Source organism: Papaver somniferum, chromosome 9 (assembly GCF_003573695.1).
Source record: "Papaver somniferum cultivar HN1 chromosome 9, ASM357369v1, whole genome shotgun sequence".
Taxonomy (NCBI): Eukaryota; Viridiplantae; Streptophyta; class Magnoliopsida; order Ranunculales; family Papaveraceae; genus Papaver; species Papaver somniferum.
The window spans coordinates 198,391,032-198,411,014 of record NC_039366.1 but is presented as its reverse complement, the minus strand read 5'-3'; the positions used below and the strand labels follow the sequence as shown (position 1 = coordinate 198,411,014).

Genomic DNA, 19,983 nt, shown 5'->3' with positions numbered 1-19,983 from the left:
AATTCCAAGCTAGCAGAGATTGAATAAGAAAATCTCTGAAATATGTTCCCAAAACCCTAGAAATTAAAAAAAAAAAACTAAAACTAAAAGTAATCGCAGAGAATGTAGATAGAAAGGACAAAAATTGAACAAGAAAAAGATTAGAAAAGAAATGAACAAACCTCTAGAAAGAAGATTAACAATGGAGTAGCAAAATCCCCCTCTCATATCCTCAAATTCGACGAAGAAGAAAAAGGAATGAAAAATCTTTCTCTCAATCTCAGACGAAGAAAAAAAGGAAAGAAACTCTACTATATATTTGGAAGGTTATTTTGGGAAGAAAAAAAGGAAACAAAACGGGTTTGGGAGAAATTTTGAATGTTATGGTTTTGGGAGAAACCTTTATAAAAAAAATGGGTGCGAGACTTAACTTATGGGCTCGTGGGTTTGTGAGTAAGAAAAATTAGGAAAACGGGTCTGACAGTAGATTTCACATAAAAGTATGGGTCTAATAGAGAAGGGTAATTTTATGGGTTTTTTTAATGTTGAACTCATATAGCATGGGGTTTACAGTAGATTTCACATTTAGCTATGGTGTCAAGCAAAACCAATAAGGAGAGGGTGAGGTTTGAGGGGCTGGGTAAAGGAAAGAAAACCAAGGTATGTGAAGCTCCGGTAAAATCCCTAATTCAACTTCGGCCATGAAGATGAATTATGTGATTGAGGGTAAGTAATCAGGGGAATAGTTGTGATAACTTGGTTACGGAGCCAGGTGCTAAGGATATTATTTTTTTGTAGATGGTTGTTGATTCCTAATTAGAGTAAGTCTCCGATATCAATTCTTTGGGAGATGTTATATCCAACAACGAGAGAGAGGAGTGCAAAGTTTGTCCGAAACAATAAAAACACAACTACTACAGGACTTAAAAAATAAGACCAAGATATGATATTCATCCATTGAGATATAATTGGTAGAAGGCTTAGCATTATATATCGCAACTAGAATTTCTGGCTCAATGATTCTTGCCCCATTAACATAAACAACTGATGCTATAGCAAATGATTGATGAAGGTGTAGTTATTTGTAAATATGCAGAACATTAAAGGGGGAAAAACTCCATTCTTCATGTGCAAATACCTAGTTCTGAAGTCGATTTCCAAGTTTTGGTACATGCAATCTAATATGTTTATCGATCTAGATCTGGCTATATCAGCAATAAATATACTGTCACCTTTAGCGGCAAACAATCAGGTAAATATCTACTCCCTCTGTTTCTATAAAATAGGCTTGTTTGATTTTCACAAAAGTTAAGAAAACTAATCGTTGTGGCCACTTTTTCATGTTTTTTCCTAATTTATCCTTTGGTCCCCACTCATTTGATATTAGAGAAATGGGAGAAAAAATGGTTTCTTTTTTGTATTAAGAGAGAAAAGAGAGAAAGAGAAGTGGTCCCCTCTATGGATATATTAGTAAAATCATAATATTTGACTTTCCATATATGAAAACAAGCCTATTTTCTTGACATACTCAAATAAGGAAACAAGCCTATTTTTTTAGAAACGGAGGAAGTATAAGGTAAATGCTTGTGGTTCCTAATGGGGTGTCTCATAATGCACACATGCACAATATACAGATGGACATATTTGGACGCGAAATTGACTTGCAACTCAAGGAAACACGGTCTCGGAAGGATTTTGAAGACCTAATTTTGTGAGCCCTATATAAAGACACCTCCCAAACATTAAGAAGACATCTTGGACAGTATTTTGCAAAGCTTGGAGGGGAGAAACAACAACATAGGCAAAAGCTAGGGTTCAAAGCGGTTTTCATCAATCGTAACGATTTCTTCTCTAGTTTATCAATTGTATAACATGGATGCTCATATATCCATGAGTAGCTAAACCAATACTTCATTGAGGATAAATTCTAAGTACTATATATGATTCGATTTAGTATATTAATCTGTTTTGATTTCTTCATATGATTATCGTTTGTGTATATTATTAATAATAAATATGATTGATTGATAGATTGTTTAGGTGGCCAACTGAATATATTTATGAACTAAATCTAATGCTATTAGGAGTTAGGATATCCGTAATTGTTGAATAATTCCTTGCACAAGTAGAGAACGTGAGACCTTGCGGAGGGATGCCGTAAAGCAATCGCGTGTAAACAAAATACTAGCAAGTAGACCGAGCGTACTGAGTATAACTACTAGGATTAAACCTAAATTCATAGACCATAAAGCATTCGACTGAATTACATCTAGTAAGCGTACCTCAAGGTGGTTCAGACGGATAGACTATGACGACTAAGCGTACATGTTGTCCAGTGGCTTAAGGGATTTCAGAGATAGCTAATCGTACCTGTTATCTTACGGTTAGTGATAACCTATGATTAATGACGAATGGATGATTATACTACTTTGATGAAGATTTAGTTACGAAGAAGGATTCCTTGATCATCTCTCTCTCTATATTGCTTACAACTTAATTTTATTCGCTTTATTTAATTTTCTTTAAAATCTAAATCAAACCCCCCTTTTGTGACACTTTGACAACTAAAACTCCCTGCTCCTCGTGGGAATGATCCTTGCTTCAATTAGATTACCAGTTAATTGTATGGAAATAAGTAATTTAATTTGATTGCACTCACGACACGCATCAATAAATGATGTATCAGTTCATATATAACTCCAGGTGGTTTCTTTCTCGTTAGTGCAAACAAATATGTAATTGCATTGAATTTTAAGATTTTGTAATAATTAATGGTTTGATTTCAGTGTGGGTTTTCGATTTTTCGTTTTTGTTTTTAAAGACAATATGTGAAATTTTTGAGAGGAATTTTTAGTATAGTCATAAAGTTTTGATATGGGAGGTTGCCTTTTTCTTGTCCTCGTTTTGTCTTGTATATGAAGTCACTATGATTGTTGGACCTGGTGATCAGGTTGTTGTTGATTCATACCCTCTCTTCATGTTGTACATATCATGATTCTCAGTGTGTACATAATGGTACACATATTGGTTTATAATGTGTACATAATTGTACACATGATGATAATTAATGTGCACTTAGTTGTACACATGTTGATCCTAATGCAGTAACAACAGTAGTCAGGGTATGAAATATGACTAACTAAGGGTGTCTAAGAAAGCCTCTTGATGTACAATCTTGGTGTATCCAATGTACAAATGGTGCTTGTTCGATTAGTTGGTTAAACTTTTAGAATCCCTGAGCAATAATATTTTGTTATTATGTTATTTAATTGAATTGTTGTTATGATTTTGCAGGGTTTGGATGAGGTGTATCCTAAAGTACTTGTGAAAGCTCAGCAAGATATAGGATAAACAATGAGAGAATTGGGTCTAGATATAGGAGAATTCGTGGTCCAAAGCAAGGAAGGCTATGAGGTTTCGTTTTCATTCAGTTGAGTACCAAAGAGGTATATCATCCATTACTTTCAACTATTGTGGATCGTTATGCGTGTATACATTTCTAGGAAGATTGGAAATTCTTGAATAACAATGTAGTATATAGCGGCAAGTTCTAAAAAATCACTAAGTATAACTAGGGTGTACAATCTAGTGCACATCTATAAACTATAACTAGGGTGTACAATCTAGTGCACAATCTAGGATTGCATAAACTATAACTAGGGTGTACAATCTAGTGCACATGTGAAAGAATGACTCCATAAGCTTATTCTTGCATGAGTAACTAGGTTGTACAAATTGGTGCAAATCGGAAAAAGATTGACTTGATAAGTTTATGTTGCATATATGCCTAGGTGTACAAACTGGTGCAAGTGTGAAAAATGACTCTGCAAGCTTATGCTTGTATTTCCAGTTTGTGCACATTTTGTTTTTGAATTATTATTGTGCACATAGTTGTACACATGTTGATTATTAATGCTTACATAATGATACATATGCTGATTCACAAAAGACTTCATGTTTTTATATTTTGTCGTGCTCTTTTTCTTATGTTAAATTATCTTTCTATTAGGTTATAAGCACCTGGGTTGTTCAAAACGAAATTGAATTTCTTTCCCTATCATATACCCAGCATGCAGAGGATGTTCGCTAAGTAAGAAATTAAACTGCAACTGATTTTTCTTGTCAGTGATGTCTATAAATGGTTCATTTGTTTCTAGTTTTGGTTTACATTTGACGTTTCAACCCGTTTCGAACGCAATTTGATCGTAAGTATTTAGTGTGTTCATCTTGTTTTACCGTAGGCTCATGAGTTCCACAAATTAAACAATTGATTATTTAGGTGTACATAGTTGTACACATGTTATTCATTTTGAAGTCAAAGATATTAGGGAAAGCACTAATGTTTATATAGTTGTACACACATGTTATGTTATTTAGGTGTACATAGTTGTCCACATATTGCTTATTTAGGTGTACATAGTTGTACACTTGCAGAATTATATCTTATGTATACAAACCAAAAATTAGAAAAAGCACTAATATGAAAAAGTGTTGGATTTTTTATAGGCCTGTGCATAGTTGTATATGATTGTGTTATCTCAATAATACATGGTCTGTTGTGTGGGTATGGATGTTGGGTTTTTGTAGGTGTGTACGTAATTGTACAACATTACGCTCTCTCAAAGATATAGAAAAACTAATTCTTGATGAAACCCTGAGTTGTTGTTTTTCGATATCATGAGATGATTTTAATAGCATGCTTGCTATGTGTTCAGGTACTTTTCGAGGGAGCTTAAGAAAGTGGAGAAGAACAATGGACAGGTTTTGTAGATGGACGATTTTCTGGATTTTCTAATTTTAATAACATGCTTTGCTATGTGTTTAGGTACTTGTTATGTGTTATATTTTAATAGCATGCTTGTTAGTGGTGCTTAGGTGGAGGATTCAAGTTGTATGTCGTATACAAACTGGTGCACCATGTCTTGTCTTTAAATTTTCTGGATTTAGGTAGATGTGTACATGTTTGTACACCTGTGTAAACTAAGATATTTAAAAAATGAAAGTTATATAGTCATATGAGTACTCTTTTTGTAAATCTCGGAAAGAGCTTTCCGAATATATAAAGTTTTCGAATTTTGGACAATCCTCTTGACAAATAAATTATTTTATATTATTTAAAATTACTGACATCATCATGAGTCACTTTGTACTAGAGCTAGGAAACAAGCGGAAAACCCGCGGGTTGGCCCGATCTGGACCGTCAAAAACCCGTACCCGGCTTGGCTGGGTTCTAAAGAAATATTGATATTCTGGGCCTAGTAGTACCATTTTATGAAAATATGGAGTTGACAATATATGATCCATTTGGTGGAGCTTCAAAATATTGAACCCATATAATAGGGTGGTTCTAGTATTTTTCACTATTTATATTTATAAGTAAATCAACCCGAATAATTTCTGAGTAATTTATAACATAATCACACATTTGATTTTGAATAACAACAATACAATAGTTTGTCACCTTGTGGTACAATATTAAAGAATATTTTTGGATTTATTGTATGAACACAGGTCAAATGGGTGGTCCACCATTTTATCTCACTAATAAAAATACTTTGGAAGACGGCCACGGCTCATCTTTTTCATCTATCAAAGTTACTCGAGCAAGGTCGAGAAATTTCCAACCACCTTTGACAAATCAAAGATAAATATGAGCTTTCAGTAACAATGACACGAGTAACTAAACGTATCAATTTCATGCCTAACCGACATGCACCAGTTTGGGCTATAAATAGCCGATTTTGTACTCAGTGTGAGGATGTAACAAAGTAACAGAAAATGAGGAATGAAATGTCTTCTTTGTTTTCAACTTTCCACTTTCAAAGTCACTATTAGTTTAATAGCTTGGATGAATTAATTAGTAGTATATACACTGCTTGAACCCTAGGCTTACTGTATGTCTTAGTACTGTGACTCAGTATAAGAATATTTAGTTGCTAAGAGCAACTGCAATGGACGAGTAAACCCAAATTTTCAGTCGAGTGGTCTGGCGTAGTGGGACGGACCATCGATCAAAATTTGATCAAAGAGTAAAATCCAGACCAAATTTGGTCTGCGATCAAGACCAAATCCAAATATAGTCGGGCGTTGATATAATTTCCGCTACACATCGGGCGTTGATATAATCTCCGCCATTCATCGGGCGTTGATATAATGTCCGCTACACAAGGGGCGTTGATATAATATACGCCTGAAACGGGGCGTTGGTTAAATGTACGCCCGATGGGGCGTTCATAAACTTAACGCGCGAAATGGGGCGTTCATATATTTAACGCCCCGCTCCATTTTCAACTTCACAATTTATGAAACTTTCATGGGGCGGGCTTTATACCTCCGCCCCATTTAAAATATTTTTTTTTTTGTTTCTGAAGCGTATACTATACCAACGCCCCACTCGGGCGTTATCTTTACCAACGCCCCACTCGGGAGTTATCTTTACCAACGCCTGATCCCAGGCGTAATGTTTATCAACGCGCGACCAAATATACTCTTTTCCCACTATGCCACATGACGGACTAAACCCAAATTTGGTCTTTTTTTTTAGTCTTTGGTCTTTGATTATACTCGCACCACTGTGGACGCTCTAAGTGATATCATTTCATAACACGTTATCAACACGAATTGCTCGGTAATCATGGTCGATTCATTTGGTCGTTTGGTGGTGAACGATGAGTAGAAGAGATGCAACGATGCCGACGACCGAAAGAGATCATCATTTTTCTTCCCTCTACTAATTTTTTTTTAATTTAATCTTTAACTTTTGTATTAAGCTAATACTAATTACTTATATCTTTTCTACTGTGAACAGGAGGTATTAGTTTCTCTAAGGGTTGATGATAACTAAATCATACCTGTGAGTAGAAGACATTAATATACTTACCCTTTCTAAAGGCGGGTGCTTATAATTTTAGTGAGTATATTTATTTTTTTGTTCACAAAGATGGGGATTGTGATTCCGGAAAGTTGATAACTTTCTTTGATAATCATTTTATTATGGTACTAATAGTTTTAATACCGGTAAAGAGAGGAATTATCGCATCCCTGGAGGATAACGTAAATTTGATTTTCTCAGCTTTGATAATCTCCATAAATTTTGAAATAATTCCACCAGAAGATGGAATATCGTGTGCATAATATGGGAACAAAACTGTACTCCGCTAGTCCGTTGGTCCAAGAAGTGGCCCGTAATAAAAGTACTAGCCGTTCCTATCGGTGGTCCCTGAAGTGACCAACTAGGCAACTTTGCCATAAACAACTTATCCATTTGCACACTTGTAAACTAATATTTTGTTGACCTTGAAGGTGACGAAGTTGGAGATTTGTTGATATTGTATTAGTACCATATGTGTTTTGATGTTTATCCTTTGTTTTAAGTTTTGTTTATTTTTCTTTGCTTATTTTTGTAAGAAATGGATTCCAGAAACAATTCATTTGATGTTGTCGACTCCAGAAGCAGTCCAACATATATTTTGTGCCTTCCTGTAATAATCCAAAATTTATGGGTTCCATCAGTAATCCATAAAATAGACTCCAGAACTGGTCTATCGAAATAGTTGGATTTCAGGAATAGCCATAAAATTTTGGGTTTCCGAAGTAGCCCATGGTTACCAAATGCTTTTGTTAATGAATCTACTATTTTTCTCTCGTCTATCTATGCCAAAGGATATGGATTCCAGAAGTAATCTATCCAGTAAAGACATGGACGATGAAGATATTTGTCTAAAATTTAGATGAAACAACAAACACATATTTTTCGATCCACTCTTATAACCTTGTAGAGGTTTTGCGAAATGCAAAATATCATTCTCTGTTCGAATAGTATGATAGACGTCTGAAGAAGGCGTACATCATTTTATCTGGTGGTATAGTATTTTCCTTATATTCTATCAGGTTCCAGAAGAATCTGTTGAGTTTTAGAATATTTGGTATTACCACCTTGAAATGATAAATGAGCATTTTTAAGGAGTATTTTGTTACTTCATTTGATCTGTGCCAGAAGCACGTTGTAAAGAAATGTAAGGCTCTCTATTATGGGGTGTGCCATTGGAAAATTCGAACAGTCGAATTCCACGTTGTCATTAGCCAGAAGTTTAATGACCCTTGAATTATTCATACTCGGGCATGTGTGGTTTGAACACCCAAGTTCTACCAAAATGAGTAGAACGATACAAAATGCTCATAAACATCCTTTATAGAACCAGAAGCTAAGGATGTAAATTGTGTTATTTGTTCCCTGAGACATTTGTCTATTAAGTGGCATTAACAGAAGCATTACGGTAACTCGTTGAATAACCAACATTCCTGCAGAGGGTATAAGGTGGCATTTGTAGGGATTATTCACTAATAATAATACTCTGGAAGACGGGCACGGCTCACCTTTTTCATCTATCAAAGTTACTCGAGCAAGGTCGAGAAATTTCCAACCTCCTTTGACAAATCAAATATAAATATGAGAAAGGTCGAGAATACTCTGAAGGACATTAAACTTCTAATTCTAATTTGCAGCTTCTATAAGGTTGTTTCTAAGATTCTTGCTGAAAGGATGAAGATAATTATGATTTCACTAATTTCAGACTCTCAAAAAAAGGGAAAATATGCAACCAAGTGATATACAAGAAAACTCAAAGTAAATATGCAACCAAGTGATATACAAGAAAACTCAAAGTTTCAAGACTCAAAAATAGAAAAAGTCATCAAGACTAAAAAGCAGGAGCAGTTGAAGAAATCTCAGGAACAGTCTCATGAGTAGTCTCAACTTGTAAGGAAGTTGGGGCAGGAGCAAGAATAGATGACTGCGTTGGCGTGAACGAAGTAACATCAGTCTCCGATTGAGAAGGTTTTACTTTCCTCGTTGATGTAATTTGTTGTGAAGGAGACGCCTGCACCAAATGGACAATGGGGGACCGTTGATAATATTTCTGAGATTGGGAAGGCACGGAACCGGTATGCACATTGCACAGGGACATGGAAACGAGGATAATAGATCTTTCCACCAGAGTCCACCTTCACTTGTTCAACTATCTCATTGATATTCTCTGTCATCTTCTGTCTTGTCGCAAACCGAATATTTTCAACTTGTCTGTTCAGCTTGCATCCGCTTCATTCGCACGGTGCTCCAGAAAATAAAATACACCCTTTAGAAGCTCAAAACTCTCTCGCATATCAATCATTTCCTTCCTAAACTTGGCCACCTGCGTCTTTGACTATTGAAGCTTAGACTGGAGGCATTAAAGAAAAAGTAGAAGTGTGTCAGAAAGATAGCGACAAAATGTAAGCAAGACTAAAGAAAGATATTGCATGATGTCATCAACTAACATCCACAAGAGAAAGGGCCTTTGCTAGTGCGGATTTATGATCTAAATCACGTTGGGCTAGCTATACCCTAAGCATGGAGGTATCATGTTTTAAAGGATTAATCTCATCCATAAAATCTTCAAGTTTTTCGCAAGAGCATAAGAAAGGCCACGTCATACGGAAGCTTATCCTCTATAAGCCTGAAATTGGAAGCTTTAGATTCATGTAAGGCTTGAGAGTGCGCATGAATGTTGGACCAGGCGTTATCTCGCTCAATGGTAACTCTTGTCAAAGTAAAATGAAGTTATGGGATATGACGCATGACATCAGATATAAAAGATTGACAACTTAAACTTGCTAGAAGAACAAAGTGGTATATCTAACAATCAATTAGTGGAGAGATCAAAAGATGAAGTCAAGTTAAACATGTTGAAGATAACAAGAGCAAGAATGTCTTTCCAGAGAGCAAGTTAAGAGGCTTCAAAATAGGTGATAAAAACACACATTATTTTCACTTCATTGAAAATGCAGAAAAATAAAGGCACTGTATTACAAAATCAGAGGTAAACTTGTTGAGGTCTTTAATCAAGACTTCATAAAAGATTAGCTAATGCAATTCTATTCTAATATCTTTATTGGAATTAATATTGTTTCTCCAAATTTTGAGAATTTAAACTTCAACAAAATTGACATCACTCAAAGCACATGGCTTGAGAGGGAGTTTGATAAATAATAGGTCTTTCATGCTATCAAATCGTATGGGAGAAACAAAGCTCCAAGTCCGTATGGTTTCACAATTGAGTTCTAAAAGCTTTGTTGGAAAGTTATCAAGGAAGATATCATGGAAGCTCTAAATAAGTTTTTATGTCAAAGGTAAAGTGGATTACAGGTTAAATATTTCTTTCATCAAGATCATTTAAAAAACAAACAAAAAAAAAAACTATGTAATTCCTAAGGACTTTAGACTTCTAAGTCTAATTTGCAGCTTTATAAGGTCGTTTTTAAGATTCTTGCTGAAAGGATGAAGATAGTTATGATTTCACTAATTTCATACTCTCAAGGTGCTTTCATCAAAAATAAAAAAATATTAGATGGAGTCTTCATAGCTAATGAGTGTATTGATAGCAGGTTGAAGCAACTGAATCCTGGAATTTATGCAAAATTGATATGAAAAAAGCTTTTGACAATTTTAAATGGAATTCACTCTTTGCTATTCGAGATAGGTGCGGATTTGGGGATATGAGAAATTTTGATGATGTTGGTGGTGTGAAAATGAGCGTATAAGAGTAGTGAATAATTCCAGACTTGAGAGATATCTTATGCAATTGATGTAGAGGTAGCAGTAAGCAAGCTGAGAACAGTTTGGAGATGCAGATTTCAAAGAAAACAAATAAAAGTGGAAGGAAAAAAAATAAAGTAGTTGCAGCTTGTAGATCATAAACCGTAGACAATAAATGGTCTTAAGATAAGCACAATAATCCCCAACCATAACAAAAATACCACTTACTAAACTACATTTCTTCATGCAACACATAATAAATTCAGTCTCACATGTATTGTGCACCTTCCACTCACCACATACCAATATAAAACCATTATCAATTGCTTAATCAGAACTTGTATGAAAGATTGATATCTCATCGATGCGGCTAATGTTGGTGCATTAACCAACAAGACTATTGCAAGAGCTACAGAGTTGACTGAAAGCATGGCTGAAAACATGCATCAGTCTGTACAAAAGGAGATCCAATGGTCAAGCGGGTTAATGAAGTTACCAATTCATCACATATTGAGGATAAAATGAGTAGTATGGAGAGGATGATACAAAAGATGGTTTTCTCTATTGTACCCTCATGTGACGAAGAGTTGGAACAATCCAATGTTATCTTTCCAAATTAGTAAAGAAGGTATGATCCTATTCCAACACTTATAATCCTGGATGGAGCGATCACCCTAACTTCAATTATGCGAACAAGAAAGCTTCGGTTCAAAAACCTATATTCAATCGTCCAAGTGGGTTCCAAAAACAACAAAATCAAAATCATAATTCTAATCTTGATGCAAGGAATTACATATATATTCGAAAGTCAGTAAGAAATCAAGAGTTCTCTCAAGGACTTGCAAACACATATGGGTTTGATGGATAATGAGTTGAATCAATTGAGGACACAAAATAGGGAAACTCCCTTCTCAACCTCTTATTACCCAAGAGATAATCAATTGAGGGAACATTAAGAAGTGGTACACAACTTATGCAACCTGAAATTAATGAAACTGGCGATACAACAACCCGAAAAGATCAAATTTTGAAAGGAGAAAATTATGATTCTCCCCAAACTCATGAAGCACCTACATTTAAACCCAAAACTCATATTCCTACTTACGTTCCTCCTTTACCTTTCTATCGCAGATTTGTTCATTCCAAGAAGGCGGAACATGACAAGGAGATTTTGGATATTTTCAAGAAAATACAAGTGAACACCCCTCTCATGGATGCTATCAAGAAAGTTCCCAAATATGCAAGGTGTTTGAGGAACCTATGTACCAACAAACAAAGATTCACGGTAATGAGTGTTGGAGTGAATGCTTCGGCAAACTTGCAAAATAAACTTCCACTCAAATGTAAAGATCTGATAGACGCATTTATGTGTCTAATATGTCTCAATTGTATATATTGTTAGTGCTCAATTTTGTACTTATTTGGTTATTTTATGTTTTTGCAGATATTTATATAGAAATAAGCTCTTGCGGCGAAATTGGTGTTTTACACTCCAGGATAAAGTACTAAAAGCACCTCTGAAATGTGTTAAAGGCACCCCAGAAATGCGCTGAAGGAACCCCGAAATTGTTAAATACACCCCCAAAAAATTACTAAAGGCACCCCAGAGCAGTTGCTAAAGGGACCCCCGTTTCTGTTAGGGGGATACCCTTCTTCTTCACAAAATTTAAAATTAAAATTAGCGGGAAAATCAATTCTTTTTCCTGCGTAACTTCTGGAGAAATTATTGAGAAGATTTTATTGCAGATTTTCGAGGGATTTTACAATTATTATGTGCTCACTATGTACACATGTCTTTCATGTGTTTTGAAGAAGCAAAAACTCGATTATTTTTGGTTTGGGGAAGGATATATTCGATGCAGTCATTATCGGGATTTTTGGAAGGAATACACGAGTTTGACTTAATCCAAATCGTGTTGGAAACGTGACTGGACTATTTACTCCACCAGAAGATGCGTGCATAGGTGAATTACACATGTGGTTGGCTGGAAAATATATTAAGAAGGAAAATATTCTCGAGAAATAAAAAAAGATTATTACAGAGTTATTACAGAGATTCTAGGGCCCTGTTAAGTATAAAAGGACTGTTGGGGTTCCATAGAAGGGTTGTCGAGTGTTGGAGACGAGAGAAGGTAGAAATCATGAGTTGCAGTGAAGAACATTTTCTGCTGCTGTAGGGAAGAACGAAGAACAAAGACCTGTCTAAGATAGTCACTGGAAACTGTCGAATATTGCAACACCTTTCTAGCGACTGCGGAATAATGACTACAACATTTTTCTTATATGGTTGATTGTAATAGTGATTCTGCGACGATTTTCAAGCGTCACAAAATCATGTTTTCACCATTTTTTCTTTGTTTCATCTTTGTAAATAATTTTTTAACGTAAATAAATATTTTGAGAGCATGTTTACTATGATGAGCTAATTCTCTCGTAACCTAGGCAATGTAGGAAGCTATTCACGCAACATAAATAGGTAATTATTTCACTTTCTCTTATTTTATTATATATTTTACTTAACCGCTACTTTTGGATAGTTTTAAATTGTTTGAATGATTTTCTTAATTATTTGTCATTCAGTATGATAGGTTATGCTTGGTTAAATCTCTTGATAATCTATGTTTAAGGTTTACAAATAATGTTTGAGAATCTGCATGATTGATAGTGAATTAAAAGAGGACTTAAGAATTGAATAGAATTTGGAAATATTTATCATTCAATCTTGCGTAATATTGGAAATGTTTCCAAAGAGGTGGGAGTATCAAAGCTTCTCTGAGCTTCTCCGACTTACTTTATTCAAATCGTTCTAGAGAGGTTTGCTAAAACTATATCTAATTTCCTTTTGGAATAACAGAAGCTGGTCTAGAAACAATCTAAGGGAGCCATCATGCTTGTTGTTTTCTAGATTTTATAGGTTTGATTTGGTCGAGTCATCCTTGTTTGTTATTGTGTAGAATTCCCTTGTAGTTAGGATGTCGAACTGATATTATAATAGCCATACAATGATTATCCGGCTGAGCAAAATGGACATCTTCATTTTTATGACCATGATGGGAATAGTGGTTGGGAACGCCAACCTTTTCAAGGTTATGGATCATACCATAATGAGACCAATTATTATTCACACGAGCACTGGTCATACGAGCAAGAAAATCAAGGTCAATCTAGTAAGGATCCTTCAGGTCCAACTCAGTCCCAAAACCCTTATAAGAATAGAATGACTAGCTTAGAGGAATATCTAAACATTTTAATAAAGTTCGGGGATCCATTAAAACTAGTCCTTATTATGATCCTTCAGAACCTGTTATTTCTCTAGAAGAGTCGACTTGTAAGCTAGAGTTAGGGTCCAAAGAACAAAATGCACCATTTTCTTGGAGGGAAGCCTTAAAGGGTAAGCCTTTTTTAGAAGATACTCCCAGGGAATTAGATGAGAAGACACCTCAGGATATATATATAATCACTATTATAGTGTTTCCAGTAATATCCTTGCAAATAAGGATAATTATTATTCACCTAATAAAGAGGACGAGGTTAGAATTGGTAAAACTAACTGATGTAGAATGTTTAAATAGGTGAGAGAAATTGAAAATCCCCAAATTTTAGGGTTTAGAAATTAGGGATTTGATGTAAGCTATAAATAGAAACTGATGTAGAATGTTTAAACGGTTCTTGGGTTAGCCGAGATACCCCCTAATTGGGTTAATTTTAATTTCATGTTTAATTTCAATTTCAATTATACTGTCAGTACTTGTTCTTCACTGTTAAACTCTGTTCTGATGTTATGTTCATGTTCTTGTGTATGTTAATGTTCATGTAAATCACCATGTTTGTTATGTTCTAATTCACCACTAGGGTGAGAAGACAACTGAACTTTGTTGGTTAGCCATTTGGGTTAGACCCTGTTGAGCTCAAAACATTTAGGTTAGTAACATTCCAAAGGTTCACTGGCTTGTGATTAGTGGTGCTTTAAACAGACCATTAATGCTAGGAGTTAGTGATAATCTAAGGGATTCACAGAGCCATATTAGTTAGAGACCTAGACCCTAAATGACCTGTGATTGCCTATGCTTTAATCAGATAGGCAATGCTAGGGGTTATCCAAGGACTTTAGGTAGTTAACTAGCCACATGACAAGGATGTAACCAAGGTGAACTAGCTAGGTGAAGGAGAATTCTCATCCATCTTCATACACTTCCATCTTCAACTGTTTTGCTTGTTTTCTGTTTTCTTTCATTTATTTACCTTCATTGCTCACTGTTTGTTTTCCCCTCATGCTCACAGTGGTGTCTTAACACCACAATCTTTACTTGTTTCACTCACTGTTTACTGCCCCCATTCAGCTCTCATACATCAGTCCATTCAGCTCCATGTTAGCTTAGGAAGGAAGCATCTAGAGAAGTTAGAAAACAACATTTGCTCCCCCTTGTCCCTGTGGACTTTCCCTTTCTTCCCATTCTAGCTACAATTGACCCTGTATACTTGCAGGTCAATTTGTAGGTTGTTTATAAAACCCACCACTCATGCTCCTCTTGTTACCAGCAACAATGTTATCTTCAACAACCACATCTTAGAAGCAACGAGAGTAGTGGACATCTTGACTTGCGTAAAATCGGGAAAACATAAGATTTAAAACAAGGATATAGAAACCCTCGGTAATCGTGACTGACATCAGATAAATTAAGCACCCAGGGGCAGAAATTTTTATACCGTTTTGGATGATCTTCAATGCACCAATTCTCGTCACTCCAATGCCATTCAAGATCCTAAGGACCAATGATCTCAACGGGAGTGCGATCCCACCGATTGTCATGTTCATCTCTCACAACATCACCCTTCGGGAAAGGCTTCTTATTTCCAGCCTCGATAGAACCAGGCATATTGTACAACTTGTTGTTGTCAATCTTTCTAAGAAGAAGCACCTCACCAGCAACTTTATGTTTTTGAGTAAGAAGAAACCTGCGGGGACCAACACTCCAACGCACCCTACTTTTGACAGAGACATTGTCTGCATAAGTAAGGTTGAAGTTAGCTGGAGTATACCACCCACGCTCGTTGAGATCTGGAGTATATGAGGTCATCTTTGTCTTTCTTTCATGACGATCTGCATTTTCCGTAAGCACTCTCCAGAAATTGCCGGTATATTGCGTAATATGACGAGGAAGTTGGCCCTTACCCTTACGATTGATAAGAATGTCATAAAATAAATGATGGGTATCATTGGATTTGTACAAGGGAAGACGCATTCTTTCCTCTAGTGCGCCTACTGTAGCCAAAAGGTGAGTGGAGTCATAATTATAGCCCTCAATCATCTCCAAAGTCAGCTGGTCACCCTGGTCGTAAAATCTCACATCAAACCTCTCCAAACCATGCTTATGTAGTTATGTTTAAGATCGTTAAGGTTTATGTGAGCATAAGACTCTCACATCGGCTCGATAACGATCTCACAAGCCTCTCACACCCTTGCTGAGCGGAAGAGGAAGGACGAGAGCTAAAGGAAGGAGGAGGTATGTGGCGCACAAATCTAGAAGGGTTAGCAGTGCGTATTTGATCAGAAGGACGAGGAGCGTTACTCTATATAAGCATGTTAAATTGACGGATAGAGGGAGTAAAATGAGAAGTCTTTCGAGGGTCAGGACGTTGGCCATGACCCCACACATCTTTATATATCTTGCAAAAATCTAAAGCCAAACCCGCTTCACAAGTAAGGAACACTGTGAAAAACCGCAACTCAAGAATGCATGAACCGCATGCCAAAAGTAAAGAACCACATTATGCAAAATCAAGGAATTCCGAGTCAGACTGAATAACAGGGGCAAGTATATTTACTTTTAAGTATAGTTTTCTTCACCCTGACTCGGGTGATATCAACGAACCCACAAGTCAATCGAAGTATGTGTATAAAGATGCAATCTTTAAATTCAGTGAAGAACATACCTTTTATGTATGGAGGGGACGCAGATTTGCAGAGAATCAGATGAGATGATGATGATCCGGTGGCTTTGAAAGATTGGCAGAAGAAAGAGAGGATGAAGAACTCAACAGTCTCTACAAAAAAAAAAAACAAAAAAAAAGAAAGGAAGAAATGAAAATGAATGCACATGACATTTCTTCTCTAGGTTTTATATGATATCTGCCTTGGTAACCTTCACACAAATCTAGGAAGTGTTTTAAATTCGTGAAAATTGCGGCAGTTAATGGGAGAATATCCTTCCAATCATACCTTTCGAGAAGAATTCGAAAGGATATGGGAAAATTGTAACTTCAAAATAACGCATCGACCATGTGGCTCCATCTCAAACCGGTTGCAAGATAAGAAGGTGCGTTAGGAAGCGCAACAACAACCTCTTACCTTTCCACAATGGAGATCTCGAGGTAGAGCGAGATAAACAGTGAGATTCAGCTCAATCAGTAGAGAAATTAACGGGTTTCGAGGCACACCAGCTGACAAGTGTCAACTCGCATTTAATGCACGTGACATACCCAGCCAGCCATGCATCGTATTATCCGTGAAGGAAATGAGAAGATAATCACAGAAGCAGAGCAAAGTGTGGACATAACATGACACAGCCGCTGTCGAGGAGTATGTCAAGGAACCGCACAGTCAACCATAGAAAAATCTTTCAGGCTCTGTTAAAATGTCGGGGCCTGCACTTAATTCTATAAATAACCCAACTAGAGAAGTGAGAAGGGACGGCCAAATCAAGTAGAAATATGAGGGAGAAGCTCACAAACCGTTGTCCATATTCTTACTTTTATACACACCATATCTAGGTTTAGAAACCCTCTTGTATCACTTAAATCATCAATATAACGTACTGAACTAGTTTCACCCATGGAGTAGGAAATCTGAACCACGTTAAACCATTGTGTTTCTTTACTTTCATGCACTCGTACTACTTTTATCAAACACCTGAATGTTAACTGTCATTGCATTATTAGTCATGTTAAGGCAGTGATCAACCTTCATTGGTTGTGAGCCATGGATGTGTCATTGTGTGTATTTTTGCGTTCACAGATGTTGAGTCAGAAATAACTTCAGTTGAATCGGGTGCAACACCAGGAGAACTCCACTATTAAATAACACACAAAACAGATACATTAGGATTTACTGCTGGTGGTGCCCAATTGTTCGTACCGGAGGCCATATAAGCGGTGGTGGTTTTGACATGATGTTGAGAAAGTACAAATTAATTGCTGATAATATTGTGGTATGCGGTTCTTATAGATAGCAATGGAGCAATTCTCAACCGTGAAAAAATGGGTGAAGATGTTTCTGGGCTATTCGTGGTGGTGAGGGAGGTGTTTGGTGTGCAATTTACGTGTGGAAAATCAAAGAACTACTAGTCCTAGAGAAGCTGACTGTTTTTCGCATAAAAAATGTAGGAATTGAAGACGCTTCATCTTTACTTCACAAATGGCAATATGTTGCAGATTAATTAGACGAGGATTTCACAGTATCTATGCTCGAAGGAGAAAATGAAAATGAAGCCTCGTTAATGTTCCTAGGTCTAAGATATTCCTAGGTCTAAGATAGACACATTTATGTATCTAATATATCTCGATTCTATATGTTTTTAGTGCTCGATTTTGTATTTATTTGGTTATTTTACCAATCTCTGTTAGCTTAAAAGTTGTAAAAAAGGGAGGAAAATATAATTTCCGTTTAAATTCCCTAGTACTTAAAGGAAAGAGATTAGGTTTAGAGAGATGATATTTTAGAGGTGACATTTCAGAGAAACTTCTCCTACTTCTTCTTCCTCCACCACCATAGCTTAGAACAAATATTTCTACTTCATTAATAGTAATAAAAATGTAACCCAAATACATATGGTGAAGCAACCCGTAGATGTAGATCAATTCTATAATCGAACCATGTAAAAATATTGTGTCAATCTTTACATTCATGCCTTCAATGATGAATGTTGTTCTTAGTTTTAGCATTTTTTCTCTTGGTGTAGTCGTAGAAAAATCCACTACACGTGTTTAGACGTGCATTAAAGATGTTTTCAATACAAACCGGTGGATTTATAGCTCTAAATGGTTTATGAGGGAAAATTAACAAAATTAACACTGATTTTACACCGTTTCCTCATCGTAAAGGTAATGATTGATGTTCGAATATATTATGGCTTGGAACAAAGATGAAGAAACAAGAATCAGTGGCAAAATTTTACGATTATATATGAAACCATTTGTGTCGAAAGAACCAAGGGTTGGTTTTGTTAATCATATCGATCTTGACCTTGGAGGAATAGATTGGAAAAATATAATTAGTACTAGTAATCCAATCGAGATTGCTAGAAACTGGGGTGAAATATATTTCCTATCGAATTATGAATGTTTAGTCAAGGATAAAATATTAATTGATTCTAATAGTGTGTTTAATCATCCACAAAGTAGTCCTCGAATGGCAAAAGTTGGTAATTTTGAGGAAAATTACAAGGAAATGTAGTGCTTTTTCTCATTTTCTTGCTATTTTCACCTCTTCTTATTGTCCATTTTAGAAACTTATATGGAGTGTTGAACTTGAGTTTGATAGTCCAACTTATCGGTAGTCTGGCACCACCGGTCCCCTACAATTCTAGGTGGGGTGGGGCTCGTGTTGTGTGAGTAGTCGATTTTGATCGGCACGTCTTGCACCACTCTTCTCTTTTACATAGTTCTATCGAGGTCGATGTGGCTTCAACTCCAAACATTATCCACAAGTTTGGGAAACAACAGACCTCAGTGGGGAAATGTGATAATTTTTTTCGGTAAGTCAAATTTAGGTATGACATGAATCGGATTGGGCTGATTTTTGCCTTGTCCAATAAATGGCGGATTTTGATTTTCGCATCCGCATCTGATCCATCATCCAACGGATTGACATCCAATGGGTGTGCGGATGACCCAACATATTCTTTTATAGTAGAGAAAAAAATTAAGGAAAATGACTTGAATTTCCATAAACCAATACAACAACACATGCATATAACATTTCATGGATAACACCTCCAAGAAAATAAGTTCTTATAAAAAGAACCAACTTTGTCATATACAACTCATAACACTTAACATACTTGGTTATTATTACATAGTTCAATAAATATCTCTTGAGATTTATGTCACTTGTTTAGTTTTAACTTATTCCCTACAAATTCAGCCAAATTGAATATACTTAATTTTAAGTATCAGCCTTACCCTATGTATTTTTAATAAAATTATAAGTATATACTTAACCTAGTGAATGTGGGTGTCCAACGGATTCTTAGGGCTCCATTCACGCCCAACCCAAAATCCAATGGATGCCAAAAATTACACACGCGACCAATCCAATAGTGAGCAGATTGGACACCCAACCGCAAAAATTAGGGTGTTGGGTCGGCGGATTTCGGGCCAAATGCTCGCCACTCAAATTTATCAAAAATCTAAAAGTGAAATCCCAAAAGAAC

At 36.0% G+C, this 19,983-nt stretch overlaps 1 pseudogene; it reads left to right on the top strand.

The window, feature by feature from the left end:
* The first annotated feature begins 17,042 nt into the window (after nucleotides 1-17,042).
* On the top strand, nucleotides 17,043-19,004 carry LOC113313079 (annotated as a pseudogene).
* The last annotated feature ends 979 nt before the right edge of the window (nucleotides 19,005-19,983 follow it).